This window comes from Triturus cristatus, chromosome 4_1 (genome assembly GCF_964204655.1).
Source record: "Triturus cristatus chromosome 4_1, aTriCri1.1, whole genome shotgun sequence".
Taxonomy (NCBI): domain Eukaryota; kingdom Metazoa; phylum Chordata; class Amphibia; order Caudata; family Salamandridae; genus Triturus; species Triturus cristatus.
The window spans coordinates 22,807,953-22,825,256 of record NC_140585.1 but is presented as its reverse complement, the minus strand read 5'-3'; positions in this window follow the sequence as shown (position 1 = coordinate 22,825,256).

Genomic DNA, 17,304 nt, shown 5'->3' with positions numbered 1-17,304 from the left:
AAAAAAAGTTTCTTTTAGATCACAACAAGGCCTAACATATAAGAAATGGGAGGGCATCACAGAGATTATTTGCAGTAATAATGGTGAGCTGCTGCTGTGTTACAATATTGAAAACACACATAACTAGATTTAAACTCATTTAGGGCCTCATTTATGAGAAGTGATGCATCGCTGTGTGAAAACAGGGATGCGTCACTTCTTAGTGCACCCTCCTTGCGACATGATGGATGAGTCATATTTACTGTATGATGCATTATGTCACAAGGAGTTACAGATACGTCAGTATTTCTGACAAATCTGTAGGTGCAAAAGTGATGCATTGCTGGGGTGTGTCTGAAAATAGACGCAAGTCCAGCAATGTGTCCTTTCACATGTGGCAAGCCCCATGTGAAAGGGCATGCATCAGTCTTACGCCTGCTGTGAGGCAGGTGTAAGATATTGACGCAATGGCGTCCTAGAAGTGGCGCACTGAGTTCTCAAAGATTTCAATGTGCCACTTCTATGAGGCTTTTTGCGGGGGAAAACCCACCCTGCATACATTGTACCTGGCGCAGGCATAATGTGGTGCAGGCAGATCTTTTGGCCACCAAGAGCTCCAGTCAGGCGTTTCTGGATTATTTTATGTTATGTTAGTGGGTTTATAAAGCTGTGACAGCTGCCCCAGCAAAGAGGCGTCCCGGCACTGACAGCAATGAGGTGACCAAGATCAGGGAGGGCCCAAGGAGGCCTACGAAGTGGGAAAGAGAAAGGTTTTGATGGCTTACCTAAATTCGAGGTAATTATGGAGCCCCCACATGTGGGCCGGCAGCGTGTTCCAAAGGATGGCCGCTCTGTTCCGAAAAGAACTACCTCCGGCACGAACCCTCCTAAGCAGGGGGGCCACCACCAGGTGTTGTCCCATGGAGCGGAGCTGGTAGGAGGGAACATAAGGTAGAAGCAAGTCAGTCAATATATTAGGAGAGGCAAATTTCAGAACTTTAAAGGCTATACAGAGAGCCTTGAACTCAATCCGCCTAGCCACAGGCAGCCAGTGGGGACGGCGAATAGCGTTTGTCACTGAGCAGGCTCTGTGCATACCGAGGAGAGATCTTGCGGCCGCATTCTGAACTCTCTGTAGCCTATGTATTTTTGTCTTGTTTGCTCCCAGATACAGTGAGCTAGCGTAATCAAGTCTTGACATAATCAAGGCCTGGATTATAATTTGCCTGGTGGGAGCATCAAAGAAGCCCAGAATGGGTATGAGTCCCCGCAACAACCCAAAGCAGGTTCCCGCCACCTTTTTCATTTGAGTCTGGAAGTTAAGGGAATCATCCATCCAAACCCCTAAGTTCTTCACTGCCTGCTTGGGGGAAGGGCTGTGCCTAGGCTCTTGGGCCACCAGAGCTCATTCCATAGACCATGGTCCTTTCCCATCAACAACACCTCCGACTTGTTGGCATTAAGTTGGAGACAGTTGGCGGTCATCCACTCGGCGACTACCCCAAGATCGCCTTGAAATTTAAAAGCATCCTGCTTAGAGTCTCTCGAGAGAGCCACCACCAACTATGTGTCGTCGGCATAGGAGACCATGGTCAGCCCTCTGCTCTTGTCTACTGTGGCCAGAGGTTGTACATATAGATTGAAAAGCAGAGGGCTCAGGGAAGAGCCCTGTGGCACCCCTTGCTTGATGGGAAAGATGCCAGAGGTATACGGGGGAGCTATCACCTGAAACATCCTATCAGCAAGGAATGAGGCCAGCCACTTCAGGGCTGAACCAACAATTCCAGCCTTCTCCAGGCATCGCAACAGAATGGCGTGGAACACTGAATCAAACGCGGCACTGAGATCCAGAAGGATCAGTGCCGATGTCTGCCCAGCATCCAAAGCTGTCCAAAGATGTTCTGTCACTGCCAAGAGCACCGACTCTGTGCTGTGGCCAGGGCGAAAGCCATTTTGGGAAGGGTCAAGCCTGTTGTTGGAATTGAGGTGATCCGTGAGGAGGGAGTTAATATAATATTACCAAAGAAAACAACTTCAGTTTTGTCAGAATTGCACTTCAGCTGATTGATCTTAAGTCAGTTAAAAACCTTTGTGAGGCAAGACCTAATCATTGCCCCGTCAAAGTTGGTTCCTTTTTCACATGTAAAAATCAGCTGAGTGTCATCAGCATAGGAAACAATTTTGGCACCCTCTTCCTCTACCAGAAATGCAAGGGGGATAAATATGTATTAAAAAGGGTAGGACTGAGAATGGAGCCCTGAGAGACACCTACATTCATGGCCGGAACCGGGGCTGGGAAAGGGAGGAGCCAGATGTCCTGAGATCTATTTGCCAAAAAGGACGACATCCATGTTAAGGCGGTCCTCCCCAGGCCGATGTTAGCAAGTCTCTCCAGGAGCTTCTCATGTGGGACCGTATCGAAGGCTGCCGACAGATCGAGCAGTATCAGAACAGCCTTGCCTCCCTGGTCCAGCTTACCTTTGACAAATTCAGTTACTTCCATCAGAGCGGACTCCGTACTGTAGTTTGCCCTAAAACCGGATTGGGACTCAGGAAGGAGCTTCCCATCTTCAATGTGTTTTTGGAGGGCCTTGTTTACATGCTTCTCTAATACTTTGGAGAGGTCTGGAAGAAGGGAGATTGGCCTGTAGTTGGCAGGGTCCGTCGGTTTGGCGGCAGCTTTTTTTTCAGTGGGCGAATCTTAGCATTCTTCCATAAATTTGGCACGTTGCCTGAGGGGAGGGAAGCATTAAAGAGCTGGTTTACCATGGGGTTTATGGTGGGAGCTAATAGGTTCAGGATATTCACTGGACATAGGTCGGTAGGAGAGTTGGAGTTAATGCTTTGGAGAAGGGTCAGTGACTCTTCAAGCTGAAACTCCGGTAAAGCTAGTAAGATGGAGGATCCAAGAGATAGAAGGTCAGTTCTTCCTCTGAGATGTTAGTGAAGGCTTGTTGGATCATGGAGATCTTTTTGTGGAAGAATTGAGCTATTTGCTTAGACCATACTTCCATGCATGGCCCTTCCTTTGTGCCGACTTTTGGTGCGGTAAAGGATTTAACTATGCTAAAGATTTCCTTACTCTTATTTTGGGCCTTTTCAATCTTGGTTTTAAAGAAGTTTTTCTTGGCTGCCTTCACAAGAATGTAATGAGCTTTTAAGGTGTCTTTATACACCTTCCTGGCTTCAGGTAGATAGGATTTACGCCATTTCTGTTCCATTTTTCTACAATTTCTTTTGCTAGATCTGAGGGAATCGTTAAACCATGGAGCTGGTGGGACCAACCACTTTGAGGAGCGGGAAAATACCGGTACCGCTGCACCAATGTTGGTTCAGAGCCATGAATCTATTGAGAGGGCGTCCGAGTCGTCAGCTAGACAGCTCTGGTGAGGAACGACCGAGGGAGTCTGCTAACATCGGGATGGATATTTTATGGAACGTCCTGTAATTAGGGACCCTCTGCCCTGCGTTAGCCCGAGGGGCTGTGGCAGAGTTGGGAATGACGAATTTTAATAAGAGGTGGTCAGACCAGGTAATGGGAAGAGGTAGGCTTACTGATATGTCAAAGTTGTGAAAGATTTGGTCTAGGGTATGGCCCTTTCTCATGGGTGGGCGAAGAAATAAATGGAAACATGTTGCAGGCCTGCAGCGTCTCCAACAAGGAAATTGTTTGAGGGTCATTTCATTTCATTAAACGTTATTCGGTGTGTAGAAACAACCATAAAGGTATACAGAAAATACAGTACATCGCGAGTAGTTCATAACCTAGAAACTCATAAAATGTCATTAAAAAGATAGTACAATTACATCAAACCATCAAGAATTCAGCGCTCCATGGGAATAATTATGCTTTTACGTATATTGAGTGCATTTATAATAAAAAGCGCCATGTTAAAACAGACCCTAGCATCGCTGAGCTCGGACAAACATTTTGCTGCAGCAAGATGTGATCCACCACCGAATGCGAGCAAAAGTGGTTTAAGGTAGTAAATTCTGAAGCCAGTATAAAATTAGCAAAGCAACATAAAGTGCGCTGTGCTCTCTTTACTTTGTCCATCGCATGGGCACGGAAACGTGTTTGAGGGACAGGATTTTTATGGGAAAAGCAACCAAATGATGGACAATACCCAATCTTAGTCTAACTAGGAGAAAGCGATGCATGGGTTTGTGTATATAGGTCAGCTAATCCTGGCAGCCCTGTACTTGGTTAAGCATTAGATAGAACATAACTGATGGTTTCTTATTCTCACTAACTAGCCGGGTTTCCCTTCTAATATTCATATATAAGTTTCTCTGATGGACAATTTACTAAGTGATAAAACTTGAAGGGGTTATTCTGGATTGACATATTAAACATTTTGCTATACACAGAATTGATATAGCTTAGCCAAGGGATCATAATGGCGTTGTCTAATTTAAGACTGTCTTGGATAATTGCTTTGGTAAAGCTGGTTTTGTCTTTGGACCACAGAGAATGCCAAAGCAATAGGGGGCGTGATGCAACTACATCTGTGAGGTACTGTAGTCCGACTTCTCTGTGAATAATCTCAGATGAAGCCGAGGTAGGCAGACAAAGTAAGCGTTTTAGGAAACCATTTTCCTTAGTCTGCAAAAATGTACTATTAAAATAACCCCATACACCAGCCCCATATGTTGCAATGGATAAAACCCTTGCCTTATAAATTTCAGTCATCTCCTTAACTGGTCTGGAGCCCAACTTGGCAGAGAATCTAAAAATGCCATGTGTACTTCTGTCCATTTTACTCTTAACATTAATGAGTTCACGAGTCCAGGAGCCATTACCAGAGAAGATAATGCCCAAGTAACAAAATTATTCAACAGAAGCCACTGGTAATTTATCCAAAAGGAATGATCTACATTTTTTAACCTTGGACCGACATGCCATTGTGTAAGTTTTACTTTTGTTAATGACCAGTTTCCGTGCACCAATAAAATCCCCAAAAGCATCCCTTAGACTTTGCAACCCCAGAGGGGTCCTGGCCGGCAGGACGGCATCATCTGCGTACTGTAGTATCGGAATGGGGCACCCATCCCCTTGTGGGACATCAGCATGGACAGTTTGCAAAGTCTGATCCACCCCATTAATAAATAAATAAAAAGAAATAGGGGCTAAAACACAACCTTGTCGAATGCTACATTTAACTGCAAAATTATTAGTGCTTTCTCCCAGAGAAGCGTTGCGCTATAGGGGACCCCCTCTAAAGGCTAGGGAGAAGAGGGGAAAGAACCAGAGACCACTAAATATGCTCCCTAGTAGCCTATCTATTCCTTACATCAAGGACTTGCTCTCTCTTGAGCTATCTCATGCATATAGTCACAAAAGTGACACTTGACATTTAAATTTTCATTACTTTTATTATTTCATTGCTTTATATATTTTATAACATTTCACTTTTCTTTTTCTTTTATGTATATCTTTCTTTCATTCAAATACAAAAAACTGATTATGAAAGTTCGTACAAAAAACAAAATCATCACAATAATTACATAAAATTTCACATGCACAAATCCACAAATAGAAAAACAACCCCTGGACTAACTTCAATAAATACATCCATATCACAGCCATTCGAACACATACATACTCTCACAAACTTCATACAACCAGCATCTGAACATGGTAGAGGTTATGTGTGACGCAGAAAACCTCCAAGACCAAATAGATTTTTATGTTCAGCGAACAAGGCTCAACATAAGGTCGAAGCGCGTTTCGGCGGTATATGAAGAGTAGTTAGACCACCTTCATCAGGACCTTTCCAGATACCCACATCAATATCACAGCAACGAGGGGACAGGGTCAAAGGATTTATGGAAAATTGACAAATGGCAGCTATTCGTATAGTCTCATTATAAGCGAAAGAATCCTCCCTATATTTCCAAGGCAAGTTCCTTAGCAAATGCGTAGTTTCAATATGTATTTGTCCTGGGGCTCAATGCGCGAGGAAGCCAAGCTTTTTCCAAAAGTTGTTGATAGGCAAGACCATAGAAGACCTTCTACGTTTTCTTTCATCAATTTGTATTCCTCAGTCGATTTTTTTCTTCCCCCACTTATATCTGTTAGAGTTTCAGAGTTGTTACACGACTCGTGCGTTCTGCTTCTCAAAGTACGGATGTCTGCACGCGATGGCCCACAGTTTTCCAATTGAGAACCATAATTGCTTACCAAATTCTCATACAGTCTGGCCAGGAAGCTCACAATTGGTCTAGAGCAGTGGTCTTCAAACTTTTTTGCTCGGAGCCCCCAAAGCAAAATGTTTTGGAGTCGGGCCCCCCTGCAAAACTTTATGGCAAGGATCGGAAAACAGGAGATGCAGGGCTGAGTGCAGAGGCAGAGCTTTTGAGATCATATCATGGATACTTGTTTTTTTGTTGCTCATTATCCACAATAAATGTGAAACATATAATAGGGAAAATCATCAAACAATAACAGAAATTGACTAAAAACTGTTCTCTCCATAATTTGGTTATTGTGAGCCCCTCACACTCCTGGGCTCCAATGCTACTGCACTTATTGCACTAATGATAGCTGAGGCCCTAAGTAGAAGTCTACCCTTCTCTGCCTCTTTCACAACTTACCGACCATGGCCATCACTCCAATCTTGAATCAGGTTATCCATCCCTATTTTGGTTTTTGGAGGGATGACCTGGCCCAAGGGCATTAGAAAACTTTACAAAAGCACCATATACATTACACAAACACTATTTCATATTCATTCATCATATATTTTTTTTAGTTTAGGCATTGGACGATTAAATGATTTGAGTTGCTCTGACATGAGGACCTGAACTAGGTTCCAAAGTAGGCAGCTCTCGCCATTAGGCTACAACTCCTCCCTTTCAGAATAAAAGAGCTCCAGCGTGTTGCCCCCACCTTTTTGCAGCAAAGGTGCTCTCATCTCTATATGAAAGGTCCTTTTCAAAGCTTGACTAGTATGCTTTTTGCTATATTTGGGTATTAAACCGGTATTAATGAGGTGAAACCTATGCCCAGATAGTTTTTACCAAATGTAAAAATAACAAAATGACAAAATAACAAAATAAATGTATGACAAAATGTGCTGTATAACATCACATAATTTTCCTTTTCTTCCCACATAATTTAGTCAACCCTACCACATAATTTGATCCTCCCCTGCCGCATAATTCCGGTGAGCCTGGCTTTAATTGGCCTCATGACGCTGGACCCTATGCAACTGGGTAAGCAACACACACAAAAGCTGCTGAGGAGCTAATATATGCTCTAACTGTTGGAGTCAGAGTGCTTTTTACCACAGGCATGGAAGTTGTAGCTCTATAAATGCACTAGTTACTATTTCCCACTGTAAAAACCAGGATTCAAATCGGCGACTCTCTGGTAAGACAGAAATCTGCAGTTATTGCTTTAGCCAACTGAGGTTTATAACATAAGACGGTATATTTTCAAAACATTTGTTTCATTTGCTTTGTTTTTTCATTTATTGTGTGTGCGTGTCTGAAGACATGTGGTCTAGGGGCACCCATACCAAGCAAGGTAGTCCAAAGAGTGACGTGATCTACTGGATCAAAAGCGCTGTTCAAGCCAGCGAAACAAAGATATAATCTTCCACCTTTGGCGCGAGTATACTTGCCTATAAGCAGGTCAAGATTCACGCATTGCTCGATAGACCCTAGGGCTTTCCGGAAACCAAACCGCGCAGGTGAGAGAATTGAACAGTCCCAAGCCCATTCTTCTAATCTTTTCAGTAATACCTTGCTCATCACTTTAACAGACAAGTCTAACAATGAAATTGGTCTGTAATTTTTGGGGTCTGATTTATTGCCCTACTTATGAATATGAGCTATGATAGATGCACCCCAAGTAAGAGGAGGCATTGATTCTGCAGCCATATTAAAAACTCTAGTTAAAATTGGTGCCCATAAACTAACATTTTGCTTAAAAACATCCACTGGTACCCTGTCCAGGCCCAGTGCTTTCCCCCTTTGCTTTCATTCAGTGCCCAAACCACTTCCTGTAAGGTATTTATTTATTTGAAAGATTTTATGTAGCACTGGCTAGACCCGGAAGTATCAGAGCGCTTTACATGAGTATCAGACCATAGTTGCAGGTTCCATCGTTACAAAGGTTACACAGTTATTCGAGCATAGCTACATAGTTACATGTTCAGTCGAGACAAACAATAAGGGCATATGCGTAAGGGAAAAAGCAGGCAAGGGGAGTGATTCAGAGGGGAGGGGGTAGGAGATGGGGAAGTAGACAGCGAATGAAGGAGGAAAAGAGGAGGGGGAGGGTGAGAGAGTAATAGCTGCGTCCAAAGTCCAGTAAGCTGTGATCCCAGGGCAAGTGTATCATTCCCCTAACTCAGATGCGAGAGGCTCCCTTTACACAGTTGTCTCTCTCAGAGGGGTCTCTGAGACTTCAAGGCCTACCTACTGGATCCTTCCCCAAAAAGGGGAGAGGGAGTGCTTTGGTAAGGGGCGTCATACCATGCCTCAGCTGTGCGTGGTTCCCTTGACGCTGTGGACTCTCTCAGAGGGTTCACTGAGACTCCAGAGTAAGAATATTAGATCTTTCTCCAACAAGGGGTGAAGGAGTGCTTAGTCAAAGGGCAACAAGGGACAGGGGGCTAGGAGGAGGGTCGGAACTGGCAGGTCAACAGAGGGGGAACAAACGGCAATAGAAAATCGCATTAATTACAGAAAGATAACACCTACAATACCCGGATAAATTAGCGATCCAGTAAAAGACAGGATCCACTAAAGGCAAGGGTCAGGGAGAACAAAGGGAGGGAGTCAGTGAGTTGAAGAGTCCCACAAGAAAGATCCGTGTTAAGCTTGGTATATTTCGCTAGGTCGTGGACCATTTCCAGGTTCCTGAGTATCATGTCCATTATGCTGGTACCTTCACCTTTAATATCCAGAGGTAACGATGGATTTATCAACTGGCCCCTTTTTAGAGTGGGCACCGATTCTGCTACAGGGAGATTAAAGATACTAGTGAAGTGCACCACCCAAGCCTCGCAGGTGACATGCCAGGAAGTCAGGAAGGGAATCATCCTTTAAAAAAGACGAGTTAACAGTGTCCCAAAAATAACTTACTATCCCTTATCTCCGCCGCTTGAGTCAGTTTTGACCAGGCTATTTCCTGCAAATCTTTTTTCCTTGCTAGAGGTAACTCTCTTTGTTTAAATCTAAGAGATTTAACCAGTAGGCTATCTCTAGGTTGTTTGAGGGTCTTTTCCATTGTCCATATGTAAATTGAAATCTCCCAGAATAAGGCAGTTGTTGTATTTTAAGTCCAGGGAGGTGGTGGCTGTATTAAATGTAGTAATAAAATTTCCAATTGCACCGAGAGGTCTGTAAATCAGAAAACCAGCTATGCTATGATGGGGGGATAAGGTAGAGCAGAAGCCTAAGGACTCTGCACCCTCGATGTTTTCCATTGGGATGGGAGAGCAGTCTAGTTTTTTATTGTAAATTATGGTGACACCGCCCCCCTTCGCACTCAGTCTGTCCCTCCAAAGGATATTATAACCCGTAGGAATGGCCGAGGTGATAGTAGGGTTGGAGGCTTCAGACAGGCAGGTCTCAGTGAGAAATAAAAGATCAGGCTGTTCGTCTAAAAGTAGGTCATAAATGTGTGGTTCATGCTTTTGCATAGAGCAACAATTTAAAAGGGTGAACTTTAAGTCCTCTGTTTTCTTATTGTTTTTACACTTATTGTTGCGTGGGAGGATCTTGGGTGCGAGTTTCCTGGGCTGGAGGAGAGACCAGTTGCACTTATTGCATTGAAAGTCTACCTCCAAGCTCATATCAGCCGCTGTACACTGACATAATGGTAGCTGCCTAAGGCTAAGCAGTTTTCCCTATTGTAATATAGTGGAAGAAACTCACCGGAGGGGAACTGGGCAGCATGGCTGGCGCCGGACGCCTCCGCGAAGCTGACGGGCGCAGACGCGCTTGTCTGTTTGCATCGGAAATATATAGGCTAATGCCTGTGATGCAAACTGGATCACTAACGCAGCTGAGGAAGCGGAAACTGCGTGGGCGGTAGTGAGGAGCCCGGTAGTAGCTCCAGCCCTCCGCACAATCTGCGTATAATCCGTGGCGGACCAGGACTGGAGGAAAAGCGAGATGCGAATCGGAGCAGCTAAGGAGGTGTAGGCAAGCAGAATCAAGTAAAGTGCAAGTGCGCGTATGTAGGAGAAATTGTTAAAAAGCATAGAGTAATTCAGCCACACATATACAATTTAAAAAGTATTAAAAACCTAGTAGCAGGGCAGGATACACTAAATCCTGACACTGTCAGCTGTGTGCGTCAGTTTGCAGCGGGACTATATAGGCTAATGCCTATGATGCAAACTGGATCGCTACCGCAGCTGAGGAAGCGGAAGCTGGGTGGGAAACAGGGGCTCAAATTGGATCATGAATTCAAAGCTGTTCTGAAAAGGGGCCGCCAAAATATGTTTGGCCCAGGGTCCCCAAAATCCTTAAGATGTCCCTGCTGGCATGGCTGTGCCCTGTACACAGCTGGCATCGCTCATTTGTGGCTGACTTTACCCCATCCCTTCCGGCCATCTTCAGACATTAGACTGTTAGGAAATCTACCTGCCGAACACCCAGTTCTCTCCTGAGCCTCCAGATGTCCAATGAGGCACCGGCTGCACTGCTGATGTGCAGAGCTCTGTCACTGACTACAAACACACACAGGCGGCGCTCAGTGCCTCTGGCCCCCTGAAGCCCCTCATTGGCTCACACCCTCCCTGCACAGCCTCACCCAGGGCCACTGACTGCAAACACACACAGGCGGCGCTCAGTGCCTCCGGCCCCCTGAAGCCCCTCATTGGCTCACATCCTCCCTGCACAGCCTCACCCAGGGCCACTGACTGCAAACACACACAGGCGGCGCTCAGTGCCTCCGGCCCCCTGAAGGCCCTCATTGACTCACACCCTCCCTGCACAGCCTCACCCAGGGCCACTGACTGCAAACACACACAGGCGGCGCTCAGTGCCTCCGGCCCCCTGAAGCCCCTCATTGGCTCACATCCTCCCTGCACAGCCTCATCCAGGGCCACTGACTGCAAACACACACAGGCGGCGCTCAGTGCCTCCGGCCCCCTGAAGGCCCTCATTGACTCACACCCTCCCTGCACAGCCTCACCCAGGGCCACTGACTGCAAACACGCACAGGCAGTGCTCATAGTGCCAATATCGGCAACTGTAGTTTTTTGTGTTGCTCCTCCTGCAACACAAAATAACATGTTAGAAATCCTAACCCCCCCTCACTCCTTGTACCTCCGGCTGCCGGGTAAGCGGAGGGGTGGGCAAGGCGAGACGTAGAGGGACAAGAGGGCGAACATCGTGCGGGGACAGCCTAAATACCCTTGTCCCCTCCCCCTTCCCCAGGAGTGGGTCCGCCGGACATCTTCCCTGGCCGTGGCCCAGGGACTAGAGTGGTGCCTCCAGTGCCTTCCTGTGGCACTAAGGTGGCCGCCCTTTTAGGGGGGGCTGCTGCGCATCTCCCCCCGGGCAGCCTTGCATAGTGCCAATATCGGCAACTGTAGTCACATAACACACATGATACATCAATAAACCACACAACACTTTTGTAAGTGGAGAAATATTGCTGCAGGTTTATTAGCATAACCAATATGCAAACATGGTGGGTTATCTTACGGGCGATCCGATCCCAGGGCAGGCCAACCCCTATGCCGCCTGCCCGTCTGATAAGCCTAAATTACACCGTGGCATTCGCCAAATGGTGCATACCAAATCTTGGGAGGGGCCACCCCCTCCCATCCGTGGACCACCAGTCCACTTGCTTACTCACGCCCCCCCCGAAAGAGGTGGGCGGAGCGTATTATGGCAGCCCCCGGTTGCTCAGACCCACAACCGCCCGTAGGACTAACGGGGCGCCGTAGTTCTTCCAGGGGACAACCTAAGACATCCCTGGGTATCCTGGCTTAGCACCACGCTGTGCTGCTGCATGAAGTACCCCTTGGTATCTGCAGACTCTGGATCGCCCTGTAACTCCTCCACAGCCTTGGGAGTGGCCACCGTCACTACCATGGCCCCCCACCAAGGTAGACCTATTTACTTACAACCTGCTGCAGCCCAAAGCTTCCCCTAGATCCAGTAGGAAAAGATCCATGCCTAAACTAGAGAGGTGCACCCCATCTCCCTCCAGGCACCGTGTGTGGACTCGGCGTGTATAAGACCTTGCCTGCCTCTATAGCTTCCCCCGAGGGCCTTGCCCTCCCAAACTTCTGCTAGCCTACCAGGGAGCAGACAGGACAGCATGACCCAGGGGGGAACCAAAGCATAAATACCTCTTTATGTTGAATACTGGGAATGCGAATAGTACTCCTGCTACTTTGTAGCCCAAATATGTTTCCCAGGAGTTTCCCCAAATTATATGGACCAAATCGCCCCCGTTGGAAGGCCACTTCCACAACCTGCATAGCTGCCAGCCAGTGCTGGAGGGTGGGAGAAGTTACCCGTTACCTTCACTCACATCACTGGTACCTGTTGCGTCGAACTCAAGGACGGGCTACTAAGTGAGCTTACCAGGCTCTGCCCTAGAACCAGAGGTCAGGCCCCAGCCCCTCTAAGTTCGCTACGTCACCTGCCTGATAACACGACTCCCAGGGCAGACCACTGGCCTCTAACCCCTGCTTGGCCATACCTGAGCTAAAACACCTTTGAAAAGCATGACAACAGACTAAACCTAACAATGCATACTGAATGTTCCTGACACTGCCAAGGAACATGCGCATAACTGAAGCAACTGGCAACATGCCCAAAAAGTATCAATGTAGCCTGCTATGAATGCAACCTGTGCTCTTGTGGCTATCCGTATTAGAGCTCCCTCCCACAAGCAGCCCTAACCAGGCAACCCGCACCCTCTTGGCACTGGCACCCTCCCGCCCCAGCTGCCCTAGAGTGCCCGTTCGTGTGTAGCCACAACCTTACGTTTTATCACTGGCGGTATAACAGGATATGATGACCTCAGCTGACTCTACTGCTGAGTGCCCGTTGCACCATCGCAACTATGTCTTTGCCTAAACCGTGTCTGGCTGCAAAGGTTGATGACATTGCCAGCCCCAGTCCCGGGCGAAAATAGAAGCTTTACAGCTGCCGGTGCTATCGACGGTACACGTAGCCTGATGGAACAGAATGCAGTTCCCTTACTCTTGTTGAGCACGAACCCACAACCAAATGCTCACCATGGTTCAATACCTGCCTGCTAATAATCATTTCCTTGAGGAATGTTGACAAATCTATTTCTGCAATGGAACTACCTAGCAGCCTGCACCATTCTGCCAGTGCCGAAAAGACCTTTGTCATGCTGCCTGGCCTAATCATTCTGGCCCTGCTCTAGAAGCGCCCACCTCGGCCTTAGGTCAAACAATTCGCCAATAACATAGCTTAGCAGAGTGTGCTGCCGGGTTCTGCCTCCTCATCCATCGCAACCAATTATGAATCAACCCTCATCCGGCCCTGCAGCAAGCAGGACTAGGACTCAAAGCGTCACACCAGGACTCACAGTCACAACCCCCGGAACGGACGCGCCCCCCCCAACCTACTGATCCCCAGACCGCCTGCATACTGCTCACCGTAAGGCTGCGAAGAGAGGCTGTTGATTTAAAAAACACTTTTAGCTGAACAATAGACAGACCCGACAGGGAGCATCATACGAAATGAGGTCAGGACCACCGCACCCGCCTGTGGATCATCCCCGGTGAATTTTGTCATGACCCCTCCTAAGCCCTTGGAGATCACCATCAACAACCGGTGTCAGGCACCCAGCGGGACCTTCGAATCCCAGATACTCTCAAAGTCCTTGCCACCTGGCGGCGCTCCCTGCTGCAGGAATCTTGCTGCCCCACAACTCAACCCTCTTGCCCCGTTGGAAATTAAAACGCTGAAATTGTGTGATCACCTCTCGTGTGGGGGGGGGTCGGTGGAACGTAAACATGCGTCCCGAATGTAAATATACACCAAGGTGTGCAGGCATAGAATCAGAACATAACCATGCTTGAGCATAGGACCTTGAATACAAACTGAGACCTATATAATATGCGTGGTGCACTGCCGCACAGCTTGACCCCTCAGATCCACTTCACAAACCTTGGAAGCAAGCCTTTGCTGGTTGCCCTCAGATCCTAGCCGTGCACACCTCACCCAGGAATTTCCCTTACTAATGGAGCATTTGTCCTACTGCTAACCGGCTTACCGCTCAGTGTCCCAGGACATGAAATGCTAAATCCAACATATAATCTACGTTCTCCGACCGCAAGCGAAAGGATAATGTGTTCACCAACCAATGTAAACTAACCTTGCAAGGCGAGACGTCGAGGGACAAGAGGGTGAACATCGCGCGGGGACAGCCTAAATACCCTTGTCCCCTCCCCCTTCCCAGGAAGTGGGTCCGCCAGATATCCTCCCTGGCCGTGGCCCAGGGACTAGACTGGTGCCTCCAGTGCCTTCCTGTGGCACTAAGGCGGCCGCCCTTTTGGGGGGGGCTGCTGCGCAACCCCCCTGGGCAGCCTTGCAGTTCCTCTGGCCCCCTGAAGGCCCTCATTGGCTCACACCCTTCCTGCACAGCCTCACCCAGGGCCACTGACTGCAAACACACCAGACATGCCAACCCTCCCGATTCAGGCGGGAGAATACCGATTTCAAGGCTAGACTACCGCCTCCCGATTCCTGTAAGCAAAAACCCGATTCCTCGGGGTTTCAGCTGACAGGGCTTGGTAATGTGTAACGTGCTAATTCTTTCAGCAATAGTCAGAGGCGATGCAGGGGCTCTAGAAGGGGTGAAAAACTACCAAAGCCCCATTAACAAGAGAATGGTCTTTTAAAGACCTGTGAAGTACTCGGGGCGGCTGTGTGGGTGCCCGGGAAGCTGTTACAGCCGGGATGCCACACACGAGGGAGGAGGGGGGGGGGGGTGTATGCACTGCCAGCAACCTGCTAGGCCAGTGCACAACACTTGCATCACCCTCTCTCTGCCTGCCACTGCGCTCCATGCTTCTCTCTGCCTGCCACTGCGCTCCATGCTTCTCTCTGCCTGCCACTGCGCTCCATGCTTCTCTCTGCCTGCCATTGCGCTCCATGCTTCTCTCTGCCTGCCACTGCGCTCCATGCTTCTCTCTGCCTGCCACTGCGCTCCATGCTTCTCTCTGTCTGCCATTGCGCTCCATGCTTCTCTCTACCTGCCACTGCGCTCCATGCTTCTCTCTGCCTGCCACTGCGCTCCATGCTTCTCTCTGCCTGCCACTGCGCTCCATGCTTCTCTCTGCCTGCCACTGCGCTCCATGCTTCTCTCTGCCTGCCACTGCGCTCCATGCTTCTCTCTGCCTGCCATTGCGCTCCATGCTTCTCTCTGCCTGCCACTGCGCTCCATGCTTCTCTCTGCCTGCCACTGCGCTCCATGCTTCTCTCTGCCTGCCGTTGCGCTCCATGCTTCTCTCTACCTGTCACTGCGCTCCATGCTTCTCTCTGCCTGCCACTGCGCTCCATGCTTCTCTCTGCCTGCCACTGCGCTCCATGCTTTTCTCTGCCTGCCACTGCGCTCCATGCTTCTCTCTGCCTGCCACTGCGCTCCATGCTTCTCTCTGCCTGCCACTGCGCTCCATGCTTCTCTCTGCCTGCCATTGCGCTCCATGCTTCTCTCTGCCTGCCACTGCGCTCCATGCTTCTCTCTGCCTGCCACTGCGCTCCATGCTTCTCTCTGCCTGCCACTGCGCTCCATGCTTCTGAAAGGTAAGAAAAAAACGTGCATTTGCGTTTCAAAAGGCCGCTCCTGCAGCAGCCACTTCCAAAGCCCATACATGACAGGAACCCGAGTCAATGCTCTTCTGAAATGTTGGCATGTATGACACACACAGGCGGCGCTCAGTGCCTCCGGCCCCCTGAAACCCCTCATTGGCTCACACCCTCCCTGCACAGCCTCACCCAGGGCCACTGACTGCAAACACACACAGGCGGCGCTCAGTGCCTCCGGTCCCCCGAAGCCCCTCATTGGCTCACACCCTCCCTGCCCAGCCTCACCCAGGGCCACTGACTGCAAACAGGAAGTCTGCGCGCCGGGGGGGATTCTCACGGCTGCAGCGCTTCCGGTTGGGTGTTTTGCAATGCTGTTTCTTCCTCTATTCTATGGCTCAGCATTTCACTTCTGACATAAAAATACAAAATGCAGTTTTATACGAAAAGTAGTTGTTCATATTTAGGAAGCAGCAGCAGGTAGCTCTCCACACACAATTAACAGCTTGGCTGTGAGCTCTGTTCCTTACATGAAAAGACTCGCAGGTCTTTCATTTACTTAAGGTTTGCTCATAGGCGACAAGTGTTCCAAGCTCAGTGACCGACGGGTTTCACCCACTAGCTGACTCCCTGTCACTCAGGCAGCCCACGGAGCGCTCATTGGAGCAGAGATAGATCTGCCCGTCTGAACCTACTAATCAGACCCGGCAGGGAGTCTGGCTGGCGCAACCCTTCAGTGGCCTCTGTGCGCATCTCTCTCAGTTTCACCTGCCCACAGTGCCAGCCCTTTAGATTCCCTCTGTGTGCGTCTCTCTCAGTTTCACCTGCCCACAGTGCCAGCCCTTTAGATTCCCTCTGTGTGCGTCTCTCTCAGTTTCACCTGCCCACAGTGCCAGCCCTTTAGATTCCCTCTGTGTGCGTCTCTCTCAGTTTCACCTGCCCACTGTGCCAGCCCTTCAGTGGCCTCTGTGCACGTCTCTGTCAGTTTCACCTGCCCACAGTGCCAGCCCTTTAGTTTCCCTCTGTGCGCGTCTCTCCATTTCTCCTGCTCACAGTGCCAGCCCTTAAGTGGCCTCTGTGCACGTCTCTCTCAGTTTCATCTGCTCACAGTGCCAGCCCTAAAGTGGCCTCTGTGCGCGTCTCTCCATTTCTCCTGCTCACAGTGCCAGCCCATCAGTGGCCTCTGTGCGCATCTCTCTCAGTTTCATCTGCTCACAGTGCCAGCCCTTTAGTGGCCTCTGTGCGCGTCTCTCTCAGTTTCATTTACCCACAGTGCCAGCCCTAAAGTGGCCTCTGTGCGCGTCTCTCCATTTCTCCTGCTCACAGTGCCAGCCCTTAAGTAGCCTCTGAGCACGTCTCTCTCTGTTTCACCTGCCCACAGTGCCAGCCCTTAAGTGGCCTCTGAGCACGTCTCTCTCAGTTTCACCTGCCCACAGTGCCAGCCCTTTAGATTCCCTCTGTGTGCGTCTCTCTCAGTTTCACCTGCCCACAGTGCCAGCCCTTCAGTGGCCTCTGTGCACGTCTCTGTCAGTTTCACCTGCCCACAGTGCCAGCCCTTCA